This window comes from Tamandua tetradactyla, chromosome 6 (assembly GCF_023851605.1).
Source record: "Tamandua tetradactyla isolate mTamTet1 chromosome 6, mTamTet1.pri, whole genome shotgun sequence".
In the NCBI taxonomy this organism is placed as follows: domain Eukaryota; kingdom Metazoa; phylum Chordata; class Mammalia; order Pilosa; family Myrmecophagidae; genus Tamandua; species Tamandua tetradactyla.
In genome coordinates this window covers 39,673,173-39,686,662 of record NC_135332.1, presented here as the reverse complement: position 1 = coordinate 39,686,662, position 13,490 = coordinate 39,673,173, and the positions used below count along the sequence as shown (strand labels likewise).

The following is a 13,490-nucleotide window of genomic DNA, read 5'->3' as shown; positions in this document are numbered from 1 at the left end:
CTCCATTCCCCTGATAGGAGGCCAGTTTAGTCTGGGAAAACCCGGCTGGAGTCTGTAATACCTATGTAGACCCTCCTAAGGGTGGGGAGTGAAAAGACACCTTACAAGCAGGACAAAGAAACAAGAAAACAAGAACTGAAAAATAACCCTCTGTTAAATAAAACTTAAGCTAGAGGCCCAGAAAAAGCTGAACTGAAGGTCAAAGAACAGATAGACAACAAATTCATCTAGTAAGAAAACCCTAGGTAAGATAAGTGAAAGCAATCTCCAGAATAAACTAATTAAGGTAATTAAATGTCTAGACGCCAGCAAAAAATAACAAATCACAACAGGAAAATTGAAGATATGGCCCAGTCAAAGGAACAAACCAATAGTTCAAATAAGATACAGGAGCTGAAACAATTCAGAATATACGAACGGAAATGGAATACCTCATCAAACACCAAATCAATGAATTGAGGGAGGACATGAAGAAGGCAAGGAATGAACAAAAAGAAGAAATGGAAAGTCTGAAAAAACAAATCATAGAACTTATGGGAATGAAAGATACAGTAGAAGAGATGAAAAAAAACAATGGAAACCTACAATGGTAGATTTCAAGAACTAGAAGGATGCGGGGGGGGGGGAGGGCAGATTCCCATTACATCCTCTTTCAACTTTCCTATTTGGCCTGTACATAAAACAGATGGGCCTTGGAGGATAACAGTGGATTATCGTAAGCTCACCCAGGTGGTAACTCCAATTGCAGCTGATGTTCCAGATGTGATATCATTGCTTGAGCAAATCAATACATCCCCTGGTACCTGGTATGCAGCTATTGATCTGGCAAACGCTTTTTTCTCAATAGCTCTTAGTAAGGACTATCAGAAACAGTCTGCTTTCAGCTGGCAAGATCAGCAATATACTTTCAAAGTCCTACTTCAGCGGTATATCAACTCTCCAGCCCTATGTCAGAATCTTGTCCGCAGGGTCCTTGATCAATTCTCCCTCCCACAAGACATCATACTGGTTCATTATATTGATGATATCATGTTGATTGGATCTAGTGAGCAAGAAGTAGCAACTACTCTAGACTTACTGGTAAGGCATTTGCATGTCAGAGGACAGGAGATAAATCCAACAAAAATACAGGGGCCTTCCACCTCAGTGAATTTTCTAGGTGTCTTGTGGTGTGAGTCATATCAAGATATCCCTTCTAAGGTGATGCATAAGTTGCTGCATCTGGTCCATCCTATGACCAAAAAAGAGGCACAAGGTCTAGTTGATCTTTACGGATTTTGGCGACAACATATATCCCATTTGGGTGTGCTACTCCAGCCCATTTATCGAGTGCCCAGAAAAGCTGCTGATTTTGAGTGGGGACCTGCACAAGAGGAGGCTCTGTGACAGGTCCAGGCTGCTGTACAAGCTGCTCTGCCACTTGGGTCATATGATCCAGCAGATCCAATGGTGCTGGAAGTGTCAGTGGCAAATAGAGATGCTGTCTGAAGTCTTTGGCAGGCCCCTATAGGAGAATCACAATGCAGACCCTTAGGATCTGGGAGCAAACCCTTACCATCTGCTGCAGAAAACTACTCTCCTTTTGAGAAACAGCTTTTGGCCTGCTACGGGCCTTAGTAGAGACTGAATGCTTAACCACAGGCCACCAAGTTACCATAAGACCTGAGTTGGCTATCATGAACTGGGTGTTGTCTGACCCAACAAGCCATAAAGTTGAGCATGCACAGCAGCACTCTATTGTAAAATGGAAATGGGTATATATGAGATAGGACCAGAGCAGGTCCTGAGGGCACAAGTAAGTTACATGAGGAAGTAGCCCAAATGCCCATGATCTCCACTCATGACATATTACCTACTCTTTCTCAGACGAGAGCTATGGCCTCTTGGTGAGTTCCTTACGGTGAGTTGACTGAAGAAGAGAAAACTCAAGGCCTGGTTTACAGATGGTTCAGCATGATATGCAGGGACCACCGGAAAGTGGACAGCTGCAGCAGTACAACCCTTGTCTAGGGTGTCCTTGAAGGACAGTGGTGAGGGGAAATCCTCCCAGTGGGCAGAACTTCGAGCAGTGCACCTGGTTGTTCATTTTGCTTGGAAGGAAAACTGGCCAGAGGTGTGTTCATATACTGACTCATGGGCTGTTGCTAATGGTTTGGTTGGATGGTCAGGGACTTGGAAAGACCATAATTGAAAAATTGGTGACAAAGAGGTCTGGGGAAGAAGTATGTGGATAGACCTTTCTGAGTGAGCTAAAAACATGAAGATATTTGTATCCCATGTGAATGAGCACCAGAGGGTGACTTCAGCAGAGGAAGGTTTTAATAATCAAGTGGATAAGATGACCTGTTTCGTGGATGCCAGTCAGCTTCTTTCCCCAGAAACTCCTGACATTGCCCAATGGGCTCATGAACAAAGTTGTCATGGTGGTAGGGACAGAGGTTACGCCTGGGCTCAGCAACATGGACTTCCATTCACCAAGGCTGACTTGGTTACATCCAGTGCTGAGTGCCCAATCTGCCAGCAGCAGAGACCCACACTCACCCCCGATATAGCACCATTTCCTGAGGTGACCAGCCAGCTAAATGGTGGCAGGTTGATTACACTGAATCACTCCCTTCATGGAAGGGGCAGCGATTTGTTCTAACCGGAATAGACCCATACTCTGTATATGGTTTGCTTACCCTGCACGCAATGTTTCTGCCAAAACTACCATCCATGGGCTTACAGAATGCCTTATCCATCATCGTTGTATTCCACATAGCATTGTTTCTGATCAAGGAACACACTTCACAGCAAATGAAGGGCAGGAATGGGCACAGGCTCAAGGAATTCTCTGGTCTTACCATGTTCCATCATCCAGAAGCAGCTGGACTGACAGAACAATAGAATGGCCTTTTGAAAACTCAATTACGGTGCCAACTAGGTAGCAATACCTTGAAGGGCTGGGGTAATATTCGCCAGGACACTATGTGTGCTCTGAATCAGCGTCCACTGTATGGCGGTGTTTATCCCATAGCCATGATCCATGGATCCAGAAACCAAGGGGTGGAAATGGGAGTGGTACCACTCACTGTTACCCCTAGTGATCCACTAGGAAAATTTTTGCTTTCTGTCCCTGAGACTCTGAGCTCTGCTGTTCTACAGGTTTAGTTCCAAAAGGGGGAGTGCTTCCATCAGGAGAAACAACAATGATTCCATTGAACTGCAATCTAAGACTGCCACCTGGTTACACTAGGCTACTTATGCCACTGGATAAACAAGTCAAGAAGGGGATTACATTACTGGCTGGGGTGACTGACCCTGACTATCGGGGCAAGTAGGACTGCAACTACACAATGGAGGTAAAGAAGAGTTTTCTTGGAATACAGGACATCCCCTAGGGCGTCTTTTAGTACTACCATGCCCTGTGATTAAAATCAATGGAAAACTGCAACAACCCAATCCAGGCAGGACTACCAATGGCTCTGAAACTTCAGGAATGAAGGTTTGGGTGACCCCACCAGGCAAAGAACCATGGCCAGATGAAGTGCTTGCTGAGGGCAAAGGGAACATAAAATGGGCATGGAAGAAGGTAGTGATAAATATGAACTACGACCATGTGATCAGTTAAAGAAATAAGGACTGTCATGCTGTTTTGTTCATTTTATACTATTTAAGTTGTAAGATATCAAGTTTAAGAATGAATATTACAAAATTTAACTACCTTGGAGGTGGGAAGATGGCAGCTTAGCAAGGTATGGGATTTAGTTCGTCCTCCAAAACAGCTACTAAATAACCAGGAACAGTCTGGAACAGCTCCTGGGGCCACGTCAGTGACTGGACACATAGTGTACACCAGTCTGGACCAGCTGGATGGGCTGCAAGCCCCCCAGAACTATGAGTTCCCCAAGCCACAGTGGCCAGCACCCCTCTTCCACAGGCTGCTTCCGAGAGGGGAAAGGAAAGAGACTTTACCAGCACCCGAGGCTGAGCGCAACCAAACGCCAATTGTGGAATTAACAAATTCTGGCAAGCAAAAACAGGCCCCCTAGCTCAGGTGAACCTGGTCAAAGCAGAGGTCATTGATTTTTGCCCCAGAGCCAAGGGTGCAGAGCTGATGGAAAAAGAAAAAAAAGAAACAAAGGTATTTGCGGCTGTGTTTCTACAAAGGCTTGACTGCCTTTGGATATATCAGCAGGGATTCTCAAACTGCAACTACCCCACGCAAAGGCAGAAACAAGCTTCTTTGAGGGTTTGTCTGGAGCCTGTGCCTTCCCCAGGGAAAGAGTGAGGCCCAAATCAGGTGAAATCCCTACCTCAAGGAATTCAGACATCAGGGCTTGGTAATTTGAAGCCATTAAAACCAGCCTACAACCTCTCCTCTGTCACCACCACACCCACAGCAGGGAGAGGTTGCCAAAGTTAAAGGTACCTCATCATTTTATGCTGGTGGGACCTGCAGGCAGACAAACACCACATACTGGGCAGGATAAGAAAAACAGAGTCCAGAGACTTCACAAGAAAGTCTGTCAACCTGCTGGGTCTCACCCTCAGGGAAAACTGACCCAGGTGAATCTTTTCTCCTTATAAGAGGCCAGTTTGGTCTGGGAAAATCCAGCTGGGGTTTATAATACCTACATAGACCGTCTTCAGTGGGGGTGGGGGTGGGGGGGAGGCACCATACAAGCAGTGCGAGAAACAAGAAAACAAAACTGAAAAATTCTCATCTGTTAAACAAAACCTAAGCTAATGATCCAGAAAAAGCTGAACTGAATGTCAAAGAACATACAGAAAACAAATTCATCCAGCAAGAAAACCCTAGGTAAAAGAAGTGAAAACAATCTCCAGAATAAACTAATTCAGGTAATTAAATGCCTAGATGCCAGCAAAAAATAAAAAGTCACACTAGGAAAATTGGAGATATGGCCTAGCCAAAGGAAAAACCCAACAATTCAAATGAGATACAGGACTTGAAACAATTAATATGGAAGGTACAGACAAGGAAAACCTCATCAAAAACCAAATCAATGAACTGAGGGAGGATATGAAGAAGGCAAGGAATGAACAAAAAGAAGAAACTGAAAGTCTGAAAAAACAAATCACAGAACTTATGGGAATGAAAGGCACAGCAGAAGAGATGAAAAAAACAATGGAATCCTACAATGTTAGATTTCAAGAGACAGAATATAGGATTAGTGAACTGGAGGACGGAACGTCTGAAATCCGTCAAGTAAAAGAAAAATAGGGGAAAAATGGAAAAATATGAGCAGGGACTCAGGGAATTGAAGGACAATATGAAGCACAGGAATATATGTGTTGTGGGTGTCCCAGAAGGAGAAGAGAAAGGAAAAGGAGGAAAAAACTAATGGAGGAAATTATCACTGAAAATGTCTTTCACTCTTATGAAAGACAAAATTACAGATCCAAGAAGTGCAGCATATCCCAAAAAGAATAGATCCAAATAGACATACTCCAAGACACTAACTAATCAGAATGTCAGAGGTTAAAGAGAAAGAGAAAATCTTGAAAGCAGCAAGAGAAAAGGAATTCATCACATACAAGGAAAGACCAATAAGACTATGCGTAGATTTCTCAGCAGAAACCATGGAGGCGAGAAGACAGTGGGATGATATATTTAATTAATAAAAGAGAAAAACTGCCAACCAAGAATTCTATATCCAGCAAAATTGTCCTTCAAAAATGAGGGAGAAATTAAAACATTTTCAGACAAAAAATCACTGAGAGAATTTGTGAGCAAGAGAATGGCTCTGAAAGAAATACTAAAGCACACACTAGAGGCAGATACGAAAAGACAAGAGAGAGAAGTGTGCAGAAGAGCACAGAAAGGAAGACTATCAGTACAGGTAAAAAGAAGGAAAATCAGATGTGACATACAAAATCCAAACGGCAGAATGGTAGAAGAAAGTACTACCTGTACAGTAATAACAGCAAATGTTAATGGATTATACTCCCCAATCAAAACACACAGACTGGCAGAATGGATTAAAAAACAGGATCCTTCTATATGCTGTCTACAGGAAACACATCTAGACCCAAAGATAAACATAGGTTGAAAGTGAAAGGTTGGGAAAAGATATTTCATGCAAATAACAACCAGAAAAGAGCAGTAGTAGCTATACTAATATCCAACAAATTAGACTTCAAATGTAAAACAGTTAAAAGAGACAGAGAAGGACACTATGTATTAATAAAAGGAACAATTCAACAAGAACACATAACAATCATAAATATTTAAGCACTGAGCCAGAATGCTCCAAAATACATGAGGCAAACACTGAAAAGAGAAATAGACACATCTACCATAATAGTTAGAGACTTCAATTCCACACTCTCAGTAATGGACAGAACATCTAGACAAAGGAGCAATAAAGAAACAGAGAATTTGAAGAATACAATCAATGAGCTAGACTTAACAGACATTTATAGAACATTACACCCCACAGCAGCAGGATACACCTTTTTCTCAAGGGATCATGGATCATTCTCAAGGGTAGACCATATGATGGGTAACAAAGCAAGTCTCAATAAATTTTAAAAGACTGAAATCATACAAAACACTTTCTCAGATCATAAAGAAAGGAAGTTGGAAATCAATAATAGGCAGAGTGTCAGAAAATCCACAGATATGGGGAGGCTCAACAACACACTCTTAAACAACCAGTGGGTCAAGGAAGAAATTACAAGAGAAATCAGTAAATATCTCGAGGCAAATTAAAATGAAAACACAATATATCAAAACTAATGGCATGCAGCAAAGGCAGTGCTAAGAGGGAAATTTATTGCCCTAAATGCCTATATCAAAAAAGAAGAAAGGGCAAAAATACAGGAATTAACTGTCCAGTTGGAAGAAGTAGAGAAAGAACAGCAAAGTAACCCCAAAGCAAGCAGAAGGAAAGAAATAACAAAGATTAGACCAGAAATAAATGAAATTGAGAACATGAAAACAATTGAGAAAAGCAATAAATCCAGAAGTTGGTTCTATGAGAAAATCAATAAGATTGATGGGCTCTTAGCAAGATTGACAAAAAGAAGAAGAGAGAGGATGCAAATAAATAAGATCAGAAATGGAAGAGGAGACATAACCACTGACCCCATAGAAATAAAGGAGGTAATAACAGGATACTATGAACAACTTTATGCCAATAAATACAACAATGTAGATGAAATGGACAAGTTCCTAGAAAGGCATGAACAACCAACTTTGACTCAAGATGAAATAGATGACCTCGACAAACCAATCAAAAGTAAAGAAATTGAATCAGTCATTAAAAAGCTTCCCAAAAAGAAAAGTCCAGGACCAGACGGCTCACATGTGAATTCTACCAAACATTCCAGAAAGAATTAGTACCAATCCTGCTCAAACTCTTCAAAAAAATTGAAGTGGAGGGAAAGCTACCTAATTCATTCTATGAAGCCAACATCACCCTCATACCAAAACCAGGCAAAGACATTACAAAAAAGGAAAACTACAGACCAATCTCTCTAATGAATATAGATGCAAAAATCCTCCACAAAATTCTAGCAAATCGAATCCAGCAACACATTAAAAGAACACTTGGTCACATCATGACCAAGTAGGATTCATCGCAGGTATGCAAGGATGGTTCAACATAAGAAAATCAATTAATGTAATACACCATATCAACAAATCAAAGCAGAAAAATCACATGATCATCTCAATTGATGCAGAGAAGGCATTTGACAAAATTCAACATCCTTTCCTGTTGAAAACACTTCAAAGGATAGGAATACAAGGGAATTTCCTTAAAATGATAGAGGAAATATATGAAAGACCCACATCTAATATTGTCCTCAATGGCGAGAAACTGAAAACTTTCCCCCTAAGTTTAGGAACAAGACAAGGATGTCTACTATCACCCCTGTTATTCAACATTGTGTTGGAAGTTCTAGCCAGAGCAATTAGACAAGAAAAAGAAATACAAGGCATCAAAATTGGAAAGGAAGATGTAAAACTATCACTGTTTGCAGATGATATGATACGATATGTCGAAAACCCTGAAAAATCCATAGCAAAACCACTAGAGCTAATAAACGAGTACAGCAAAGTGGCAGGTTACAAGATCAACATTCAAAAATCTGTAGTGTTTCTATACACTAGTAATGAACAATCTGAGGGGGAAATCAAGAAACGAATTCCATTTACAATTGTAACTAAAACAATAAAATACTTAGGATAAATTTAACTAAAGAGACAAAAGACCTATACAAAGAAAACTACAAGAAACTGTTAAAAGAAATGACAGAAGACCTAAATAGATGGAAGGGCATACCGTGTTCATGGATTGGAAGACTAAATATAGTGAAGATGTCAATTCTACCTAAATTGATTTACAGATTCAATGCAATAACAATCAAAATCCCAACAACTTACTTTACAGAAATAGAAAAACCAATAAGCAAATTTATCTGGAAGGGCAGGGTGCCCCGACTTGCTAAAAGCATCTTGAGGAAAAGAAACGAAGCTGGAGTTCTCACACTGCCTGACTTTAAGGCATATTATGAAGCCACAGTGGTCAAAACAGCATGGTACTGGCATAAAGATAGATATATTGACCAATGGAATCGAATAGAGTGTTCAGATATAGACCCTTTCATCTATGGACATTTGATCTTTGATAAGGCAGTCAAGCCAACTCACCTGGGACAGAACAGTCTCTTCAATAAACGGTGCCTACAGAACTGGATATCCATATGCAAAAGAAAGAAAGAGGACCCATATCTCACACCCTATACAAAAGTTAACTCAAAATGGATCAAAGATCTAAACATTAGGTCTAAGACCATAAAACAGAGGAAAATGTAGGGAAATATCTTATAAATCTTATAATTGGAGGAGGTTTTATAGACCTTAGACCTTTTATAGACCAACAAAACAGAAAATGACAAGTGCTGGAGAGGATGTGGAGAAAGAGGCACACTTAATTCACTGTTTGTGGGAATGTCAAATGGTGCAAACACTGTGGAAGGCAGTTTGGAGGTTCCTCAAAAAGCTGAATATAGAATTGCCATATGACCCAGCAATACCACTGCTAGGTATCTACTCAGAGGACATAAGGGCAAAGACACAAACGGACATTTGCACACCAATGTTTATAGCAGCATTATTCACAATTGCAAGGAAATGGAAACAGCCAAAATGTCTATCAACAGATGAGTGGCTAAACAAACTGTGGTATATACATACGATGGAATACTATGCAGCTTTAAGACAGAATAAATTTATGAAGTATGTAACAACATGGATGGACCTTGAGAACATTATGCTGAGTGAGACTAGCCAAAAACTAAAGGACAAATACTGTATGGTCTCATTGATATGAACTGACATTAGTGAATAAACTTGGAATATTTTGTTCGTAACAGAGACCATCAGGAGATAGAAATAGGGTAAGATATTGGGTAATTGGAGCTGAAGGGATACAGACTGTGCAACAGGACTGGATACAAAAACTCAGAAATGAACAGCACAACACTACCTAACTGTAATGTAATTATGTTAAAACAATGAATGAAGATGCATGTGAGAATGATAGAGGGAGGAGGGCTGGGGACATAAATGAAATCAGAAAGAAAAACTGATGTTAAAGATTGAGATGGTATAATCTAGGAATGCCTAGAGTGCATAATAATAGTGAAATGTACAAGATACATTTTAAAAATGTTTTTGCATGAGGAAGAACAAAGGAATGTCATTATTGCAGGGTACTGAAACTAGATGGTAATTAATATTTTAAAATGTCTAAAAAAAAAGTAGTGTGAAATTTATTGCATTTTTTGTACATATGTTATACCTCACCATAAAAATGTTGAAAAATACTTAAAAGTTTAAAAAATAAATGCCAAATGAAGAAAACTATTTGTAATAAATAGGATAAAGGATTAAGAGTGTAGAAAATAGACAATCCACAAAAGAGGAAATAAACTAGATCACGAAGTATATGAAAAGTTCTTCAACCTTCCTTGTAATCAAATAAATGCAAATTAAAATAAAATAAAAGAAGAAACAGACAACCTCAACAAACCCATCACAAGTAAAATAACTGAATCAGTCATTAAGAAGCTCCCCAAAAAGAAAAGTCCAGGATCAGATGGGTTCACATGTGAATTCTACCAAACATTCCAGAAAGACAATACCAATCCTGCTCAAACTCTTCAAGGGAAAGCTACCTAACTCATTCTATGAAGCCAACATGACCCTCATACCAAAGCCAGACAAAGAAATTACAAAAAAAGAAAGCTGCACACCAATCTCTCTAATGAATATAGATGCAACAATCCTCAGCAAAATTCTAGCAAATCGAATCCAGCAGCACATTAAAAGAATTACACACCATGACTAAGTAGGATTCATCCCAGGTATGCAAGGAAGGTTCAACATAAGAAAATCAGTTAATGTAATGCACCATATCAACAAATCAAAGCAGAAAACCTACATGATCATCTCAATTGATGGAGAAAAGGCATTTGACAAAATTCAACATCCTTTCCTATTGAAAACACTTCAAAGGATAGGAATAGAAGGGAACTTCCTCAACATGATAAAGGGAATATATGAAAAACCCACAGGTAACATCATCCTCAGTGGGGAAAAACTGAAAACTTTCCCCCATCAGGAACAAGACAAGAATGTCCACTATCACTACTGTTATTCAACATTGTGTTGGGAGTTCTGGCCAGAGCAATTAGACAAGAAAAAGAAATACAAGGCATGAAAACTGGAAAGGAAGAAGTAAAACTATCACTGTTTGCAGATGATATGATAGTATTGTTGAAAACCCCAAAAAAATTCACAGAAAAACTACCAGAGCTAATAAATGAGTACAGCAAAGTGGCAGGTTACATGATCAACACTCAAAAATTTGTAGTGTTTCTATACACTAGTAATGAACAATCTGAGGGGGAAATCAAGAAAAGAATTCCATTTGCAATTGCCACCAAAGGAATAAAATATTTAGGAATAAATTTAACTAAAGAAACAAAAGACCTATACAAAGAAAACTACAAGAAATTGTTAAAAGAAATCACAGAAGACCTATATAGATGGAAGGGCATAATGCGTTCATGGACTGCAAGACTAAATATAGTTAAGATGTCAATTCTACCTAAATTGATTTACAAATTCAATGCAATACCAATTAAAATCCCAAAAACGTACTTTTCAGAAATAGAAAAACCAATAACCAAATTTATCTGGAAGGACATGGTGCCTGATTAGCTAAACGTATCCTGAGAAAAAAAAATGAAGTCAGAGGTCTCACAACTTTCCTGGCTATTAGAGAAATGCAAATCAAAACCACAATGAGATACCATCTCACACCCGCCAGAATGGCCATCATCAATAAAACAGAAAATGACAAATGCTGGAGAGGACGTGGAGAAAGAGGCACACTTATTCACTCCTGGTGGGAATGTCAAATGGTACAACCACTGTGGAAGGCAGTTTGGCGGTTCCTCAAAAAGCTGAATATAGAATTGCCATATGACCCAGCAATACCATTGCTAGGTATCTACTCAGAGGACATAAGGGCAAAGACACAAACGGACATTTGCACACCAATGTTTGTAGCAGCATTATTTACAATTGCAAGGAGATGGAAACAGCCAAAATGTCCATCAACAGAAGAGTGGCTAAACAAACTGTGGTACATACATATGATGGAATATTAAGCAGCTGTAAGACAGAATAAGGTTATGAAGTGTCTAACAACATGGATGGACCGTAAGGACATTATACTGAGTGAGATTAGACAGAAACAAAAGGACAAATACTGTATGGTCACACTGATATGAACTGACATTAGTGAATAAACTTGGAATATTTCACTGGTAACAGAGACCATAAGAAGATAGAAATAGGGTAAGATATTGGGTAATTGGAGTTGAAGGGATACAGATTGTGCAACAGGACTGAATCTAAAAACTCAGAAATGGACAGCACAATACTACCTAACTGTAATACAATTATGTTAAAACACTGAATGAAGTTGAATGTGAGAATGATAGAGGGAGGAGGGCTGGGGACATAAATGAAATCAGAAAGAAAGATGATAAAAACTGAGATGGTATAATCTAGGAATGCCTAGAGTGTATAATAATGACTAAATGTAGAAATTTTAAAAATGTTTTTGCATGTGGAAGAACAAAGGAATGTCATTACTGCAGGATGCTGAAAATAGATGGTAATTAATATTTTAAAATTTCAACTTATGTGTGAGACTAAAGCAAAAAATGTTTATTTGGTGCAAAATTTATATTTTGACTAGTGTATTTCCTAAAATAACTTATGTAGATAGTTTGATTGAACACCATAAGTACTTGGAATCTTGGGTAGGACATGAGATTTTGTTGGTTTGTCCAAAGTGATGCCCTGATGAATCCCAGAGTGATTTGATCAGTGAGCGGAATACTATTTGCAAAGCCCCCTTTGGGGAATGGTGAGGATGGGGAGAAATTCAACTTAACCAAGTCGAATTCTTGATATTCTCACAAGCAGTGTGGACAACCAAAGCTATAGGCTGAGCCCCCAGTCTTGGGGTTTGTTCATATGAAACTTAACCCACAAAGTATAGGTCAAGTCCACTTAAAGTTTAGGCCTAAGAGTCACCCCCAAGAGAGCATCTTTTGTTGCTCAGATGTGGCCTCTCTCTCCAGCCAACACAACAAGCGATCTCACCACCCTCCCCCTGTCTACGTGGGAAATGACTCCCAGGGGTGTAGACCTTCCTGGCAACGTGGGACAGAAATCCTGGAATGAGCTGAGACTCAGTATCAAGGGATTGAGAAAAACCCTAGAATTAGCTGAAACTCAGCATCAAGGGATTGAGAAAACCTTTTTGACCAAAAGGGGTAAGAGTGAAATGAAACAAAGTGTCAATGGCTGAGAGATTCCAAACAGAGTTGAGAGGTTATCCTGGAGGTTATTCTTACACATTGAGTAGATATCACCTTGTTATTCAAGATGCAATGGAGAGGCTGGAGGAAACTGCCTGAAAATGTAGAGCTGTGTTCCAGTAACCATGTTTCTTGAGGATGATTGAATAATGATATAGCTTTCACAGTGTGACTGTGTGATTGTGAAAACCTTGTGTTTGATGCTCCTTTTATCTACCTTGTCAACAAACGTGTAGAACATATGGAATAAAAATAAATAATAGGGGGAATAAATATTAAAATAAACTTAGTTTGAAATGCTAGTGATAAGTGAAAGCTAGGGGTAAGGGGTATGGTAGGTATAATCTTTTTTTTTCTGTTTTCGTTTTATTTTTTTCTATTGTGTTTTTCTTTTTCTGAATTAATGCAAATGTTCTAAGAAATGATGAATATGCAACTAAGTGATGATATTGTGAATTACTGATTATGTTAATGTTTTATTATGTTTGTTAAAAATTTTAATTAACAAATTAAAAAAAACCGAATGAAGCTGAATGTGAGAATGATAGAGGGAGGAGGGTTGGGGGCACAAATGAAAT

General features: G+C 39.1%; 1 protein-coding gene across 4 annotated transcripts in view; it reads right to left on the bottom strand.

Moving 5' to 3' along the window:
* The window catches only part of RAD51C (RAD51 paralog C), a 79,139-nt gene that overhangs the window by 29,604 nt on the left and 36,045 nt on the right, over window positions 1–13,490 (bottom strand). The window lies entirely within an intron of this gene.